At 35.1% G+C, this 18,860-nt stretch overlaps 1 protein-coding gene across 3 annotated transcripts in view; it reads right to left on the bottom strand.

Moving 5' to 3' along the window:
• FAT4 (FAT atypical cadherin 4) overlaps positions 1–18,860 on the bottom strand; it is a 180,761-nt gene that overhangs the window by 97,475 nt on the left and 64,426 nt on the right. The window lies entirely within an intron of this gene.

Here is an 18,860-nt window from a genome sequence, read left to right as displayed (position 1 = left end):
TCAGAATTTCCCCCTTTAAAGTCCATGCTCAACCTTTAATGGGAAGAAAAATACATCTTTTCTTTCTATTTCCACTCGTATCAGCACTCTCTATTTGTGACTAAAGCTAAGCCATCATTTCTTTCAGATGTCATGTGGATATAGGTTGCAAATATTAACAGCTTTGTTTAAAAGATCTTAGCCAGAGTTATTTGTTTGTTTCCTCACCTAAGAAAAAATGTTTAGAAGAAAGGATTTGGGAAGTATAAAATAATAACTTCAAACTCTGTATTTTCTCTTTTGAGTTAGGTGCTAGTAGCTCAAGTTCTGGTAAGAAAAGGGGAAAGACAGCTGCTAATAAAACTGAAATCTTCCCAGTTGGATTACAAAATTAAGTCATGGAGAAAAACCCACCCATCCATTTAGCTAGGATATAACCAGGGCATGTTTGTCATAGGATAAAATGTCATCTTTTATAGTTATGCTGTAAAAACTCCATCAGTGATGAGTGATGAGGATGAATCTGAAGGAAGTGGGGAGAGCAAAATAATTCTGATTTCTCCTTTCCCAGGAAGAATGAAAGCTGTGGGAAGGGGAGAGGCAGTAAGTAGGACTGTCATCATTCTCTGAAAAGGAATGAATGGGAAATATACGAGAGCTAGACAAATAAATAAATGAGCAATTGATAAAAATAGAAAACCCCAGAAAACAATATATAAAATTAAGTACTAAATAATTGTTATACCTCTAGTTCTACCTTTTAGTAGAATGGATCATAAAACAAATGGCTCAAATGAGTCCAGAGAATGGTGAAGACAGGCAAGTCTCAGCAGTTAAAAATCTGACACTTCTGATTTTGGCTAGCAGCAACCATTCTCGACACCATTTCCTTTAAGGAAATGCCCACAATAACTACAACTGCAGCCTGGAAGATGCATTTCCAACTTCCTTGCAGGGTTGTAAATATCATCGGTTTTAGAATTAGAGAGACCAGACTTCAAATTCCTGTCTGACACTTATTAGCTAGATGAACTCGGGCACTTAACTTCTCTTAGCCTCAGTCCATCCTTTTAAAATCAGTATAATAATATGTGTCCTAGAGTATTTTGTGAAGACTAAATCCTGATTATATAGGTAAAGAAAATGCTTAACACAGTTTCTGGCACAGAGTGAAGTATTCTATAAAAATCAAGATCTTGGTTTTCAAGCTGTTAGGACAGATCTGGAAGCTTCTTAGAGCCAGAGAAAGGCTTTGAGAAAAGGTATTTTAAAAATCAGAATTCTAGTCCCACATACAGGTTCAACTGGCACATACTGAATGTACACTGAGTTTTCATGTGGGAGGAGCTTTGAAATACACACACACACATACATATTATATATATATACACACACATACAAATATGTAATTAATGTTCTTCAGAAATTACTAAATATCTTCACTTCATACACGTAAATTTTTTGTATATATATGCACAGTGCTTAAAACAAAAAAAAAGACAAAAGGTAACTGAATGCATCATAATTCAACTCTGAACTTTTAGATTCATAGAATTTTAAAAAATTCTAAATTGTCTTTCATCTGTAATCTTATGACTTTATTGGGAAAGCAACAAGCCACCCTTGTGCATGCTAGGGGCGTGTGTGTGTGTGTGTGTGTGTGTGTGTGCAAGCACGTGCTCGCATGCATGCGTGTGCATGTATGATTTTGTAAATGTCTTTGTGAAAAATGTACGTGTGTTTATGTAAGTATGTGTGGGTGTGTGTAAATGTGTGCATGTAAGTGTGTATGTGCAGGGAAGAATATTAAACTGAGCATAAGGAAGGACTAGATTGACACCAATTAAATATGACCATCAAAGGCACATCAGGGAACAGAGTCACACACTAGAAACAAGTTGAGTATACCTAAAAGATGTCTCAGTGTAACTGGGAGGTCCATGAATTTAGCAAGCCAATTCTATATTTTAATAGTTTTAAAAAAATAACTAATAAACATGCCTGACATTGTTTTAGATTATATGTGTGTGTACATACATACACACCTACACACACATATATACATATAAAAACCTCAGCAGGGCCTTTTGACCTAAGAACTTTATCTCCCATTGGATAGATGAGTTAATGAAAGTCCAGTGGTAAGGAACTACCTAGTGTCACAGAGGTAATCAGTCAGTAAAGAAAACTTACACACTCTCATGCGTGTGTGTTCAAAAAACATAATGAATCATGTTTTTAAAATATATGCTACAGCTATACAAATATATTTTCATAAATGTGCATTTCATTCACATCCGGAATCTGGATCACTTACATAAGAACTAACTATTAATCAATCTCTTTCTGTCAAAATTTTTTAAAAAAACTAAACTAGGGGATCACTACATAGTGCTCTAGAAGTCTTTGATCCTGTATGCTCTGTGAGATTTTGGTCATTTCAGACACGGAAAAGTCTTTCTTTTTGCTTTAGTAGAGATAGTAAATTTAGTTAAATATTATTGAGTTCAAAACTACACCTTTTTGAATGAATCTATATAGACCAGTTGTATATACAGACCTAGACCATTTCATCATCATTATATTCTGATATATGCAAAGTTTGTATTTTTAGTAAGAATTCCATAGGTCATTTATTTAATAAATCAGGCTATCCTCTTTCCCAAAATCAGTGTCATCTTGCCATTCTGAAAGTGAATAACGGCCAGGCGCGGTGGCTCACACCTGTAAGCCCAACACTTTGGGAGGCCTAGGCAGGGGAATCACCTGAGGTCAGGAAGAGCCTGCCTTCAAGACCAGCCTGGCCAACATGGCAAAACCCTGTCACTACTGAAAATACAAAAATTAGCTGGGCATGGTGGCGTGCACCTGTAATCCCAGCTACTCAGGAGGCTGAGACAGGAGAATCTCTGGAACCCAGGAGGCAGAGGTTGCAGTGAGCCGAGATGGTGCCACTGCACTCCAGCCTCAGCGACAGAGTGAGGCTCTGTCTCAAAAAAGAATAAAAAAGAAAAGTGAATAACTTCATATTCCATTTCTTGAAAATCTAGATATTTTTCCTTAATTGCCCATTCCCTTTTCTCTACTCCACAGTTCCTCAGATATAACTGAAAAGCTTTCAGCATGGCTTGGCAAAGTTCTCTCAGTAGCCTGGGGTTTTCATTATCTAGGAGAGAAGATCTGAACTCATTAGCACAGATAAGTGTTATCCTGCCATTTCTTCACTTACCCAAATCCTTAGTGCCATGGTTCTATCTACCAAGAATTGCAAGATTCTGAACCCATTTACATGTGATATGGTCACTAAATCTAACATTTATTCATAGAATATTTTAGAATCTGCCAAATAACAAGTATGTGTTAGTCACCAAAATATATAAAAGAAAATAAGACATGTCACCATCCCTTGTAGAAAATAGGTGATGTACTTTAATAGCAATATTTACAAACAGAAGCAGTCATCCCTGGGAAAATACACTGTTGACATCTTGATTCCAGAAGTTTGTCTTTAAATTGCTTACTTGTTGCCATTGGTGTTACTATTTATCTTGATGATCCTAAATCCTAACATGTGCTTGGTTCACTCTCAGATCTGACACCAACCATTACTATACCTTCTTTAGACTAAGGTTTGGTGTGATTTATTTTAAAATGTTATATAAAACACAAGAATTGAACATTAGAAGTTTAGAGAAAAAAGCAGGAAACAATAACTACATTTTTATAATTCTTAAAACCCTTTTATTTCTATACAATTTAGATCACTTTAAACAATGAAGACAGTGGTTATTAGTGGTTTAGCTTAAAATTCCGAGATCTTAAGTCTACAATATTATTTCTAAACTAAAAAAGCATATGTTGTAAAAATTAAAGGACAAACCCAATACTACCACATAGTTAAGCTTTCAGTATCAGCATTGCCCCTCTTAGTGTTTTCCATTTATCTTTACATTTGTTTAGACTGGAGGTAAAATTTCATTCAAATAAACATTTTGCAAAAACACAAATCACATTTCAAACTCAGAAGTTTCTCTTCATGAGTGGCTACATTTTGAATAAAAACAAAACAAAATCTGGCAATAGCTTTTGTAATTGAAGTTCAGAACAACTTAAGGTATCAATTCTGAAAGTTTGTAAAAACTGACCTTTAAAGATGAAAGACTCATGACCCTGTTAAGATAAGGCACTTTCATGTTTTCTGCATGCCTACCAAATGTTGACCTTTGTGCTTAGATATTTGGTCCTTTAAAAATGTGTGTGGTTTCACCTGCTACAATTAGAAGAAATGTAGTTGGTAGATCTGTGCTTGACTTACAATAAATACCTCAGCTGCAGCTAATGGTTGAGGCAAGGTATCACCCACTGCCACTACCGTTGTTACCATTTAGGTAGCTTCACGAGAATGACTTTCTTGACTGAGTCACCTGAGCCCTGAGCAGTGAAACTCTGGTAAATGAAATAATTTTATTTAGAGACAAACACATGACTGAGATTAAAGGAGCTAATAACCAACTAGTTCACAAATGGTCTGTCTTTTGGTAATTTTATAAAAGTAAAATTTAAGTTAGAAATATGCCTTTAAATATTGTTACCAAATTACTTTATGCTGAAGGAATAAAATCCCTGGTATTCAGCTTGCTGAAGAGTCAAATGGATATTTTAAAACTAAAAAATATTTCTGTGGGAATAGTGCATAAAATAATACAATGCTTTTCTCTTTTTTTATAATATGCAGTCTATCATTTTATTTTGCTGTGCATCAAGAATGTTATTATACATGGGGGTTAATTTTTTAAATGTTTCAGCATACAACTACATAACTAAAGAACAATCATTACCTAACAATAGCTAATATCAAATCATTATATATTTGTGGATCTAATGATAAAACATGCTATTTCCCTGATTTAAATTGATATTAAGAAAGTAGAAGATTATATTCAAGTTAAAGGAAACGACTAAAATAGCAAAGTCCATTATGAGCTAATTCCCCAGTTAATAAACTGATAATTGCATGGTGGTTGCCACCTCAACCACAATTCTAAACATATTCTTAAATGCATATCCTCTCTGCAGCTTAAATCAAATGGTTCTTAATGAACGGGATGAAAAAATCTAAACATATTTTAATTCACAACCTTCCTGCAATCTACATAAAATGGTTCTCAGATAAAGAAGAAAAACAATCTTTTGTTTTCTTTTGGGAGACTGTAGGATTTGTAGTACACTGAAAGTTCAGAAATCCATTCATTTGCAAGTCAACATATTAATACTTTTTGTAGGAATCTTAAATATCATCAAGTCCATTTCCGTTATTTTACAGAGAGTCAAAATTAAGGAACTGAAATGTCAAGTGATTTATCTAAGAAAAACAACGTTAAGCCTCCTACTGGAGGGCACTGATTTTTCCGGAGTTGTGGAGAGAGCCAGGGCAGTGGAGCAAGCTGAATGATGTGCCTAAGACAAAATGCCTCTGATCTTTGCACAGAGAGAATGATCTTTCATATAAAATACGCATTGTATGTCAACAAGAAAATAATTTCTGATGAAAATAATATTTGATGGGCTACTTTAAAAACCATTTTATTCACTTTTTTCCTATTTTTAGGTTCTTTTATATTTATATAAAGATAAAATAATCTGTGAGAGTTTGTCTTATCAATGCCACTGGAAAACTATTAGACATTCAGCAGAAAGACAATAGGTATGTATTACAACTAAAGAAACTATAGTTAAATTCTCTGTAAATATCAGTGAAAGTGATTACTATTAAAATGTATATGAAAAGCTGTTTCTTTTTATTAAAAGATGCAACATATAAATACCCATTTTCAGAATGGCTTACATTTAAATAGTTGGCAGGGTAGACACAAAGTATACAAACTATAAAATGGTAAGACCTGACGCATCAAGGCAAATAGTGCTTAATTTTTTGTTTTTTTTAGTGGCAAAAATAATTATTTACTTTATTGACTTTTTGGATTTGTGGAACTGACACTCCAAAATTAATTGTCTCATGTAATATTGTCACTTAAACTACATAAATTATGACAAACTTTGCACTAAAAATAATGTTTAGAGTTCACAAGTGTTATCTCTAAAGATATTAAGATAATGCCATCAAGATTGCTTTTAAATACAATTAACAGTTTTGTCAGAAATATTTATTTCAATAATAGTATTTTGTAGCTCTGATTTAAGTTTATATATTACCAAAATAGGTAATTGCAAATATCTTCAGGATACTGAAGATCATTTATATTACTTAAATTAGAGACTTCTATATTCTGAGATTCCAAGAGCAATAATGTGTCCTGCTCATTCTGACAACTTATCCATGTCTAGCATGTAAATTCTCCTCTACAGATATTTCTGTTTTTAAGCAAATCCAGGTCATTTTTATATTTTTATTAAAGTCCCATATTCAGCAAATGTAATAATAACATAGGCACTCTACTGGCATATAAAGATGTATTAATCAAAGTTATCCATTATTACAATGATATTTTAAAGCAATTCAATCCTACTGATTTCCTAGTTTTTGTGTGGGAACATGCTATCATATATAATTTTTATGTTATGAAATGATATTTTATGATAATTCAATAACTACTCATTATAATGACTATTTTTTCTTTTAAAACAAAACATTTCTTCTAAAAAAGAAAAACAGGATACATGTGCAGAATGTGTAGGTTTGTTGCATAGGTATACATGTGCCATGGTGGTTTGCTGCACTGATTGACTCAACCTCTAACTTCCCTCCCCTCGCCTCCCACTGCCCCCAACAAGACTTGGTGTGTGTTGTTCCCTTCTCTGTGTCCATGTGTTCTCATTGTTCAACTCCCACTTATGAGTGAGAACATGCAGTATATGGTTTTCTGTTCCTGTGTTAGTTTGCTGAGGATGACGGCTTCCAGCTTCATCCATTTCCCTGCAAAGGACATGATCTCATTCCTTTTTATGGCTGCATAGTATTCCATGGTGTGTATGTACCACATTTTCTTTGTCTAGTCTATCATTGATGGGCATTTGGGTTGGATCCATTTCTTTGCTATTGTAAATAGAGCTGCAATAAACATACATGTGCATGTGTCTTTATAGTAGAATGATTTATACTCCTTTGGGTATATACCCAGTAATGGGATTGCTGGGTCAAATGGTACTTCTGGTTCTAGATCCTTGAGGAATTGCCATTGTCTTCTACAATGGTCGAAGTTATTTACATTACCCCCAACAGTGTCAAAGTGATCTTATTTCTTCACAGCCTCACCAGCATCTATTGTTTCCTGACTTTTTAATAATCGCCATTCTGACTGGCATGAGATGGTATCTCAATGTGGTTTTGATTTGCATTTCTCTGATTATCAGTGATGTTGAGCTTTTTTTCATATGTCTGTTGGCCACATAAATGTCTTCTTTTGAAAAGTGAATCATGACTTAAAATTTTAAAAACTTCAGAAAAAATATCTTTAATATGTTTTGTTCAGAATATCTCCCACTTAGGAGACTGGAATAAAAGGTCCTACACAGTGCCCATCTCTGCTTCAAAAGCTGCTACACTAAACACCACGAAAGGCACATGTAAACCTGTAAGAATAACTGAGCTCATTCAAATGTGTATTGCCCTTAATAGGTCATTATAATGTCATCTCAATAACATTTTGCTAAATGATGCCTCAGTTTATGTTGTGTAGGTACTACTGAAATTAAGCAAGGAAAAAGTCTAATCTTACATTCAAAACAATTTTTATTCACCAGAGTGAAACAAGATGCTGGAAGCCTACCATTTACTTTTCTGTATGGAATCTCAAGTGAGGAGTTGAAATTGAAAGCAAATTAACCAAATTGAAACCCACACCAGTATCAGTACAACCATCACGCCTCAGCTGTCGCTTCCTTTGGCCCTGAAAAGGAAAACTCCACCTTTCCTGCCTGAGATGAGCGTTGAGTGTGGAACATGAGTTTGCCCACAATGCAGTGAGAGGCGGCTCAGTGCTGGGGCACAACTCAGTATGACTGCATCAGGGTGATGTGTAAAGAAGCACTCTGTGACCTGACCTTAAACATGAGAATCAAGTATAGAGTTAAATTTAGTAATTAGGAACAACAACAACAAAAATTCAACGCCTAATTGTACTACAGTTTATGGGTTTAGGCTCTAAATACTTCCATTTCTTAACAACAATAAAGAGCTGTATTGCCACGAAAGGATGGTGCCAGAGTCTGCATATTTCCTTTAAGTTTGGTCTTCATTTTTTTCCCTATTTTGGGTGACCACTGGGAATTCTACTGCCATAAGTCTGGGTGAAATGTTTCACGACATCCAGAACACTTCATCATGTAGCAGAGCCAAAATCTATTATGGTTTGCAAGTGACTCATATTTCAGTTATGAGAACGCCCTAACAAAGAACGGTTTGCATTTAAATGTTTTAAATGTCAGGAATGTAATGTTTGGACTATGTAGGTATGCAAGGCCTGATCTCTATGAACAAGGTTTTAAGTATTTATTTGTCTGTGATGTATAATCAATCTTGTTCAAACTTGTGGTAACTCTAATAATAGTTTACTATCTCATCTTGATGGTATTACTGAAAGTTTGAAATTGAAATGTGAAAAAAATGGGAGAAATCAAACTTTGGAGGAAAGACCTACTATCTCATTCTATGAAAGACTGGCCAGGGCTATGTGGGACTTATTAAGGAAAACTGATAGGACCACTACCATCTGCATGAATGAAACATAACTACTAGAAAACACAAGTCTGTTGCAGGCCCAAACTCTACTTCAGTTTCAGAAATTATCATAAAGTAAGTGTATGCATTTGGTGCATTTTTTTCTTTAGAACTAGAAGAAAAAAATGAATAAGCATTATATTTTACTAGAAAATGAGTATTTAAATATTATCATGCATACTAAAGGCTATTTTATTACATTGTTTCACAGGAAACACTTTAGTACAAGAAACATGATATAATGGTAATATTTGATGAAGTAACATACAACATGGGAATTGGAATACTTCTGTTTTTAAGATTATAGGCTATTAAGCATTTTGTCATGTAAAAGTTTATACCTTAAATTTAAATAATATATCTATTTAGATATCTGAGCATTTACTTCACATAAAAATATCTAAGTATTCTGGAATATTAGGAATGAAGGAAGCATACACATTTTAGATTCTCTTTAGTTTCATTTTTTAAGGAAAGTAAAATTAATCATAATGAGTTGTAAAACTGAATGTACTTCTCATATAAGCTACATGTATATAACTGTGACCAATTATATTTCTCAAACAAAAGCAATTACATTAATCTCTCACCACTAAAACTCTTCTAACAGTCAGCAACACACGTTCCTGGGATTTTGATGCATTTCTTACTAAGAAGAAATATGTATGAATAACAGGCAGGCTTGGAGAGTAGCCATGAGTGACAAGAATGGCTAGAAGCGTGGATAACACATAGTTAACTCCATTCTTAAAACAAAATGCTTTCCATAACTCACTAAATGTGTGGTGACATAATAAAAAGCTAGTTTTGTTGTGCTTTCAATATTATTCAAGTTAGAACCAAATAAGGATTTATTTTAAGGCAAAGGCAACCATGTGTAACCACTTCAATTTTTCCTGAAATCAATACTGCATAATTTCTGCATTTTAACAAATTCTTAAGGATGTTCAAAAGTAAATGCAGAATAAAAGATCAAGTTAAAATATGTGTGGTTGCATAAGAAACTTATGGAAATTTTTATACTATTCTTCAAAACAAACCCTGCAAAAGCATCCTGTAGTATATTTTTCAATAGATGTTAATCTGAATGTGGTAGACACATATCAACGGGAAATTTTAGTATAAAACAAACAAACAAAAAATGCCACTAAATTTTTTCTTCTCTTTTTTTGCCTAATGTATACTGGATACTATGAAATAAAGAAGGCTTCTATTCAAACTACTGAAAAATAAAGAAGTGGTTTGATTTCTATTAAAGGTACAAGCTATGGTAGACTAAATTATTGGTCCCAATACCCCTCCCCATAAACAACTTTGCAGTCTCTCCCACTAAAGGTGAGATTTCTCTCCTTGCCTTTTTTGGGCTCTTTCATAATATTTGGATTGGACAATGGGCTATTTATAAAAACAGCACAAGAAGTGGCTTAAAATACACTTCTTCTTTTTTACCCCTGCCATGGTCACTAGAACAATATGTTTCTGCTAGCCCACTACTACCAGAAAGACTACAGATACGAGTGGAGGAATCTCAGCTGAAAGGTTTTTAGACTGAAGCCAAGCTTCCTAGTTGAGTCTAGCCTAGAGAAGCCCAATTGCAGTTATCCAGCAATGTGTGAGGATAAACGTGAAGTTTTGTAGGCCTTTGAGATTTTTGTGGCTCTTTATTATGCAACATTATTCTGGCAGTAGCTAACAGATACAAAAGCTAAAACAATGAGTTAATTAACTGGTTATTTTACTTTGTTTTCATGTTCTAAATAATTACTGGTCTAACATGAGCAGCATGAAAGAGAGTAAAAAGCTAATGTATATTGATCTGTGGTATGGCTTGTACTGGGAGTTTCATTTCTCTGAATCTATTAATACCTTTTCTTACCCTATATAGCTACATATTCTCACTTACCACGCCATACTGCTATCTGTCAGGAGCAACTCAAAATAAGACATATCAAGTTCTTCCTCCCCCTCCAACAATCCAAAGGTTAGAGGAGTGGTGGGAATACATGATCCAAGAGGAACGAATCATAGATTGGGGAGAGTTCATCAGATTGTGTTTTTTTTAAGAATAGAAAATTTAAACAAACAAAAACACAAAGAACACTGCAAGAACAAAATAATGGCACAAGTACAATAAGAAACAATGCAGCCCCCATGATAACATGGTCGCCATCTTTAGTAGTTTTCTAGAACCCAACGAGACTTGGCTATAGTTCTTTTATGGAATGACTGCAATGTCAAAATAATCCCTCTTCCTCATTTCACATTTGCATGGTAGTCTTCACCTTTGCAGACATTTCTATTATTTGATGCAAAAGACACAAACTTTTGACTCATAGCTATGCTATTCTATTTCAGTTGGTTATTAGTCTATAAGAGGGGTCTCCAACCCCTGGGCACAGATCGGTACTGGTTTGTGGCCTGTTAGGAACCCGGCCCACAGCAGGAGGTGAGGGGCAGGCAAGTGAGCATTACTGCCTGAGCTCTGCGTCCTGTCAGATCAGCTGCGGCATTAGATTCTCAAAGAAGGGTGGACCCTATTGTGAACTGTGCATGCGAAGGATCTAGGTTGCACGCTCTTTATGAGAATCTAATGCCTGATGGCCTGAGGTGGAACACTTTCATCCCAAAACCACCCTCCCACCCAGTATGTGGAAAAATGTCTTTCACCAAACTGGTCCCTGGTACCAAAAAGTTTGGGGACCGCTGGTCTGTAATATTTATATGTCCTTATGTCTTTTAAACAACTATCTTAAACTATAAAATTAAAGTCTCTTTCTAGAGTCTTGTGTTTTTACTTCAAAACAATAACAAATTTAATTTATATGAAACAGCTTTAGCTCACTAATAAACAGTAATGAATAACATTTTATGTGATATAAATTGTAAAGTATATGTTCTAAAGAAATTCAACTTATCAAAATAAATTTTTTGGAAGTGCATTGTTCTTTAATTCTATTTAGAAATCCTATTTTTCTAAACTCAGGGCCGGGTGCAGTGGCTCACACCTATAATCCCAGCACTTTGGGATGCCAAGGCAGGTGGATTACTTGAGGTCAGGAGTTTGAGACCAGCCAGGCCAACATGATGAAACCCCGTCTCTACTAAAAATACAAAAATTAGCCGGCATGTGCCTGTAATCCCAGCTACTCAGGAGGCTGAGGCAGGAGAATCACTTGAACCCTGGAGGCGGAGGTTGCAGTGAGCCAAGATGGTGCCACTGCACTCAAGCCTGGGCAACAGAGTGAGAATATGCCTCAAAAAAATCAAAACAAAACAAAACAAAACAAAGCTCAGAAAGCCTGCTTCTTTTCTAAGGTTCAAACAGTGAAAGATTTAGATCAGTTTCTAATATAACGCCTAGGGTACAGAAGGCATTTAATGTATGTTTATTCAATGATGTAAAAACCAGTTTGTTCATTGCACTAGTAGATTTTTTTGTTACACACACACGCAAATTAAGAAGTAGGCGAACCACCAACTATTACAATTACATTGAGTAATGAAAGTCCTAAGAATTATCCCCTGATGATCATCAGAGTTAAAACTAATTAACAGGAGGAAAAATTTTTTAATATGAAAAATAAAGAAATAAATGACAAAATAAATTTTCTTTAATGTTTCAGCATAAAAGGCTATTTGTTTTCTATTTTTCATTGTCAAAACCAAAGTACCAACATTTTTAGTGGAATAAGAGTATGACAAAAAGCTGGACGAAAAGCTGAACATATTTTTTTAAAATTGACTTTTAAGAAGTCTGAACTACTATAGAAATACAGAAAGAAAATAATGTGCAACATCAGATAAAACATCTGTACACTTATGAAAGATTTGAAATTAGACTCCAGAGTAATGGAAAAAGCCATCAATTATAAATACTGACTACAACTAACCATCTCCATGAAATAATATGGTTTGATGATTTTTTTCTAATACTCTCTCACTCTTCCTCAACTTATGACTATATAACTATGATTATCTATAATTTCAAAGTGTCCTATGACATCAAAGGATACTTTGATTTTAGTTTTCAAATAAAGGTATGGTCTACGAAAAAACCTGGAAAAATAAAACAGATGGCACTTCGTCACTCATTCTGCTTTTTCCAAGATAAAATAAGGCAACTAACTACTTAATATTATCATTGAAACATGCTTTTAAATATGCACACTAAAATTTAATTTAAGGAATCAATATCTGAATTTTGTGTGAGGATGACCAAGAAGTTTCTAAAATTGGCACGGCACAGTGGCTCATGCCTGTAATCCCAGCACTTTGGGAGGCCGAGGCAGGTAGATCACCTGAGGTCAGGAATTTGAGACCAGCCTGGCCAACATGGTGAAACCCCATCTCTACTAAATATACAAAAAATTAGCCAGGTATGGTGGCGGGAGCCTGTAGTTCCAGCTATTCAGGAGGCTGAGGCAGAAGAATCGCTTGAACCAGGGAAGCAGAGGGTGCAGTGAGCGAAGATCATGCCATTGCACTCCAGCCTGGGCATCAAGAACAAAACTCCATCTCAAAAAAAAAAAAAATATATATATATATATATATACGTTTCTAAAATTAGTAATTCAAAGATCAAATATTGTCATTCCTTAGTAAAAATTATTTTGTTACTGAGTAGTGTTAAATTTACTTATTGAAAAGGAGTATCAAAAAATCCATTAATGAATCCAACAAACATTCATTGATATCTTACTAGAGCTCAGGCCCTTTGCTTGTTGCTTAGGATACAAAATACCCAGGTGTTCACATTTACTGTCTAGTAGAAGCACAGTCACCTAAACCAAAATTACACTACATGTTGCTGTAAGTAAAAAATTACAGAGAGTCTAAAGGAAAAGCACAAGTGATAAAAGACTGGAAAGTTAGACTTCATCACAATTTAAACCTTTTTTGCTTTGAACGACATTATTAAGTGAAAGAAAACCTCACAGAATGGGAGAAAACATTTGCAAATCATATATCTGAAAGGGACTTATATCCAAAATATATAAAGAACTAGTACAAGTCAATAATAAAAATAAATAACCCAATTTAAAATGGGAAAAGAATTTGAATATACAATCCTCCAAAGAAAATGTGAGAATAGTTTAAAAACACATAAAAAGATGTTAAATTCATTAGTCAATTGAGATATGAAAATTAAAAATACAATAAAATATGTCACACATAAAAATGGCTATATTAAAAACAACAGAAAATAACAAGTGTTGGTGAGTATATAAAAAAATCAAAACACTCATATGTTGTTGGTAAGAATATAAGATGGTGCAACCACTTTGGAAAATACTTTGGCAGTTCCTCAATATGTTAAATATAGCTATCACATGACTTGTAATTCCAGTCATAGGAATCCTACCATAGAGAAATGAAACATGTTTGCACAAAAACTTGTACACAAATGTTCAGAGCAGCATTATTTATAATAATCAAAAGGTGAAAACAACCCAAATGTCCATCAGCTGATGCATGAATCCACAAAATGTGATATATTCACACAATGGAATCATATTCGCAGTAAAAAGAAATAAAGTCATATTAGTACAGTTTATAGTATCCCTCTTATGCTCAATGAAATATGTCAGTCTGATAGGTCAGTGACAATGATAGACTTTTTCATTCTGGTTATTCCAATAATTTTATCACATTTTGCTTAATAAAAAGGATTTCCATGGATTTATTTTCATGATCATAATAGGCTTTTTTATTTAAAAAGGTACCTCTTAAGAGTGGAAATGAGAAGCTGAACTGATTGAGCTTTCAGTCCCTTGTAAATCTCAGAGTCTAGAATTTCATGATATGGTTTAACATCACGTACTGGAAAACCATGTTTCATTGCACATGCCTTTATCATGCTTCACAGATATTTGCATATTGTTACAAATTAGAGGTTTGTGACATCCCTGCATTGAGCAAGTTTCTATCAGCATCATTTTTCCAGTAGCATGTGCTCCCTTTGTGTCTCTGTGTCACATTTTGGTAATTCTCACAATACATCAAACTTTTTCATAATTAAGGTGATCTATGATCAGTGATTACTGAGGTTATTATTTTCTTGAGAGAATTACCAGCTGCACCCATATAAGACAGTGAACTGGATGGATAAATACTGTATGTGTTCAGAGTCCTCTACTGGCCAGCCATTCTTCCATTTCTCACTTTCTCCTAGGGCCTCCCTATTCCTGAGAACAGCAATATGGAAACAAGGCCTGAAGCACAATATTGAAATAACCCTCCAATGGCCTCTAAGTGTTCATGTGAAAGGAGTAGCTGCACATCTCTTATTTTAAATCAAAAGCTATAAATAATTAAGCTTAGTGAAGTAGATCAGTTGAAAGCCAAGGTAAATCAAAAGCTAGGTCTCTTGTGCCAAATAGCTAGCCAAGTTGTAAATGCAAAGGAAATGATACTGAAGGAAATTAAAAGTGCTGCTCCAGAGAACACACAAAAGATAAGAAAACAAAACAGCCTTATTGCTGACACGAAGAAAATTAACCACAACATTCCCTTAAAGCAAAGCCTAATACCGAGCAAGACCCTAACTCTGCAATTCTTTGAAGGCCGAGAGAGTTGAGGAAGCTACAGAAGAAAAGTTGGAAGCTAGCAGGGCTTGGTTCATAAGGTTTAAGGGAAGAAGGCATCTCCATAACATAAAGGCACAAGGTGACGCAGCAAATGCTGATGTACAAGCTGCAAGAAGTTATCCAGAAGATCTAGCAAAGATAATTGATAAAGGTGGCTTCATTAAAAAACAGATTTTCTGCGTAGATGAACAGCCTTCTACTGGTAGATGCCACATGAAACATTCATAGCTATAGAGGAGAAATCAATGCCTGGCTTCGAAGCTTCAAAGGACAGGCTGAGTTTCTTGTCAGGGACTAGTACAGTTGGTGACTTCGAGCTGAAGCCACTGATCTTTTACCATTCTGAAAATCCTGAAGCCCCTCAGAAGTATGCTATGTCTACTCTACCTGCTCCCTACCAATGGAACAACAAAGTCTGGATGACAGCAAATGTTTACAGCATGATTTGCTGAATATCTTAAGCCCGCTGTTGACAATTACTACTCAGTAAAAACGATTCTTTTCGGCCGGGCGCGGTGGCTCACGCTTGTAATCCCAGCACTTTGGGAGGCCGAGGCGGGTGGATCACAAGGTCAGGAGATCGAGACCACGGTGAAACCCCGTCTCTACTAAAAAAAAATACAAAAAATTAGCCGGGCGTGGTGGCGGGCGCCTGTAGTCCCAGCTACTCGGAGAGGCTGAGGCATTAGAATGGCCTGAACCCGGGAGGCGGAGCTTGCAGTGAGCCGAGATTGCGCCACTGCTCTCCAGCCTGGGCGAAAGAGAAAGACTCCATCTCAAAAAAAAAAAAAAAAAAGATTCTTTTCGAAATATTACTGCTCATTGACAATCTACCTGGTCATCCAAGAGCTCTGAAAAAGATGTACAAAGAGATTAATGTTTACATGCCTGGTAACACAGCATCCATTCTGCAGCCAATGGATCAAGGAGTAATCTAAACTTTCAAGTCTTATGACTGAAGAAATACATCTTGTAAGGCTACAGCTGCCATAGATAGTGATTTCTCTGATGAATCTGGGTAAAGTAATTGAAAACTTGGAAAGAACTCACCATTCTAGATGTCATTAAAGACATTTGTGATTCATGGGAGGAGGTAAAAATATCAACATCAACAGGAGTTTGGTGTCACCCTTAAGGATGACTGAGGGGTTCAAAACTTCAGTGCTGAAAGTAACCACGGATGTGGTAGACATAGCAAGAAAACTAGAATTAGAAGTAGACCCAAAAGATGTGACTGAATTTCCACAGTCACAAGATAAAACTAGAACAGATGAAGATTTGCTTCTTATGGATGAGCAAAGAAAGTGGTTTCTTGAGATGGAACCTATTCCTGGTGAAGATGTTGTAAATACTGTTGAAATGACAACAAATATTTAGAATAATAAATCGACTTAGCTGATAAAAGAGTGGCAGGGTTTGAGAGGATTGACTCTAGTTTTGAATGACATTCTACTATGTGTAAAATGCTATCAAACAGCATTGAATGCTACAGAGAAATCTTTCATGACAGTCAGATTCAATCAAAGCAACAAACTTCATTGTTGTCTTATTTCACAAAATTGCCACAGCCACCACAGCCTTCAGCAATCACCACCCTGATCAGTCAGCAGCCATCAACACTAAGGTAGCATCCTCCACCAGCAAGAAGAGGACAACTTGCTGAAGGCTCAGGTAACTGTTAGCATGTATTAGCAATAAAGTATTTTTAAATTAAGGTATATGCATTGTTTTTTAAAAATGTAATGTTATTGTACACTTAACAGACTACAGTATAGCATAAACATAATAATATATGCAATGAAAAACTAAAGAAAAAGTGTATGACTTGCTTTATTGTGATATTCACTTTATCGCAGTTGTCTAGAACTAAATCTGAAATGTCTCAGATGTATACCTGCATTTAAAGATCAAAAATTCAAGTAGCTACCCAAACTGATCATAGCAATATAACCATAGCCTATGGGCTTAGAAAAGCATAGAAGGGCAGAAAATGGTCAATAATATGTGACAACTGTATTATTAGTTTTTTCTTTTTGTCTCTTCTACTCACATACCAAGAGACTGATAACTGGGTAAATTTATTGGTTTTCTCTTAATATCATGTTACTGATGGCCTTATATGACTGCAGTTAATACTAAGAATGCATAGTCCATCACTTGCAAATTTATTTCAGTTGCTTAGAGAAACTATTTGACTACTAACATTAGTTTTATTGAAATTGGAATGTTTCTGTAATAGGTAATCAGAAGTCAGTACTAATATGAATTCATGATATCTAAATAAGGTAATATAAAGCCACGTTTATTAAAAAAGCAAATGTTTTATATAATCGTTTACTACTAATTAGGTTTTCCTGCCCTGAAATATAATAAATGATTGCATTTTAAGAATACCCAGTAAATACACAAAAATTAAAATGTGTCAGCATAGGGTATTTATGAAATCCTGTTAGTGCAGAATTGCAAGCACTTCAAATTTGTCAAATTTAATAAAGAAGACAACAGAAACATTACAGTTCTCCTGTCTAGATTAATAGAATTCTCGCGGTCTGCTTACATTAATAAATGTTACAGGAAATCTATTGCTTTCCTCTAGTGGTTGTCTTTAGATATTCAAAACCTGTGAATGTTTTTTCAGTAAATCAGATAATAGTTTTTAATAAGGGAATAAATTACAATTTTAATAGTCTCTGTTAACTTTTAAACTAATACTAAAGAGAGATTAAGGACTTTCAACATGTTTTTATTGATGGTTTTTAATATTGTATGGATTATATATGTAAAAGCATTACGCAAATTTTTACATTACATTTCCCTTAAACTGCCAAAACACCTGTACATTACATTGTGTAGGTCCCTATTTTTAAAAGTATTTTCTGTAAGAACCTCAACATAGCCTTTTTATTGTGACAAAAGTGACTTGCCCTTCGTAGGTTAATATTGCTGCTCGATTGATTTAACCATGTTCACAATAGCCAAAGTTTATCTCTTTCAATTTATATCTTTTTAATAGGTAACTATCTGCATTCACCTAAATTCCCTAAGAGTAAACACCAGGCGTGTTTGATCTGGGTAAAGTAATTACACGCCTGTAATCCCAGCACTTTGGGAGGCCGAGGCAGGTGGATCACCTGATGTTGGGAGTTCGAGACCATCCTGACCAACATGGAGAAACCCTGTCTCTACTAAAAATACAAAATCAGCCGGGTGTGGTGGCATATGCCTGCAATCCCAGCTACTCAGGAGGCTGAGGCAGGAGAATTGCTTGTACTCCGGAGGTGGAGGTTGCGGTGAGCCCAGATTGTGCCACTGCACTCCAGCCTGGGCAACAAGAGCAAAACTCCGTCTCAAAACAAAAGAGTGAACTCCATAAACACGTGGGCACACAAGCTAGCAATGTGTGTGTATATATATATTAGAATATACAAGGTATGAAATAAGTTCAAAATTTGATTAAGAGAACGGTTAAATATCAATGTCTGGCCAGGCACAGTGGCTCACACCTGTAATCCCAGCACTTTGGGAGGCTGAGGTGGGTAGATCACCTGAGGTCAGGA

The sequence above is a fragment of the Hylobates moloch genome, unplaced genomic scaffold (assembly GCF_009828535.3).
Source record: "Hylobates moloch isolate HMO894 unplaced genomic scaffold, HMol_V3 SCAFFOLD_3, whole genome shotgun sequence".
In the NCBI taxonomy this organism is placed as follows: Eukaryota; Metazoa; Chordata; class Mammalia; order Primates; family Hylobatidae; genus Hylobates; species Hylobates moloch.
The sequence above is the reverse complement of the archived record's forward strand: the minus strand, read 5'-3'. Positions and strand labels throughout refer to the sequence as shown.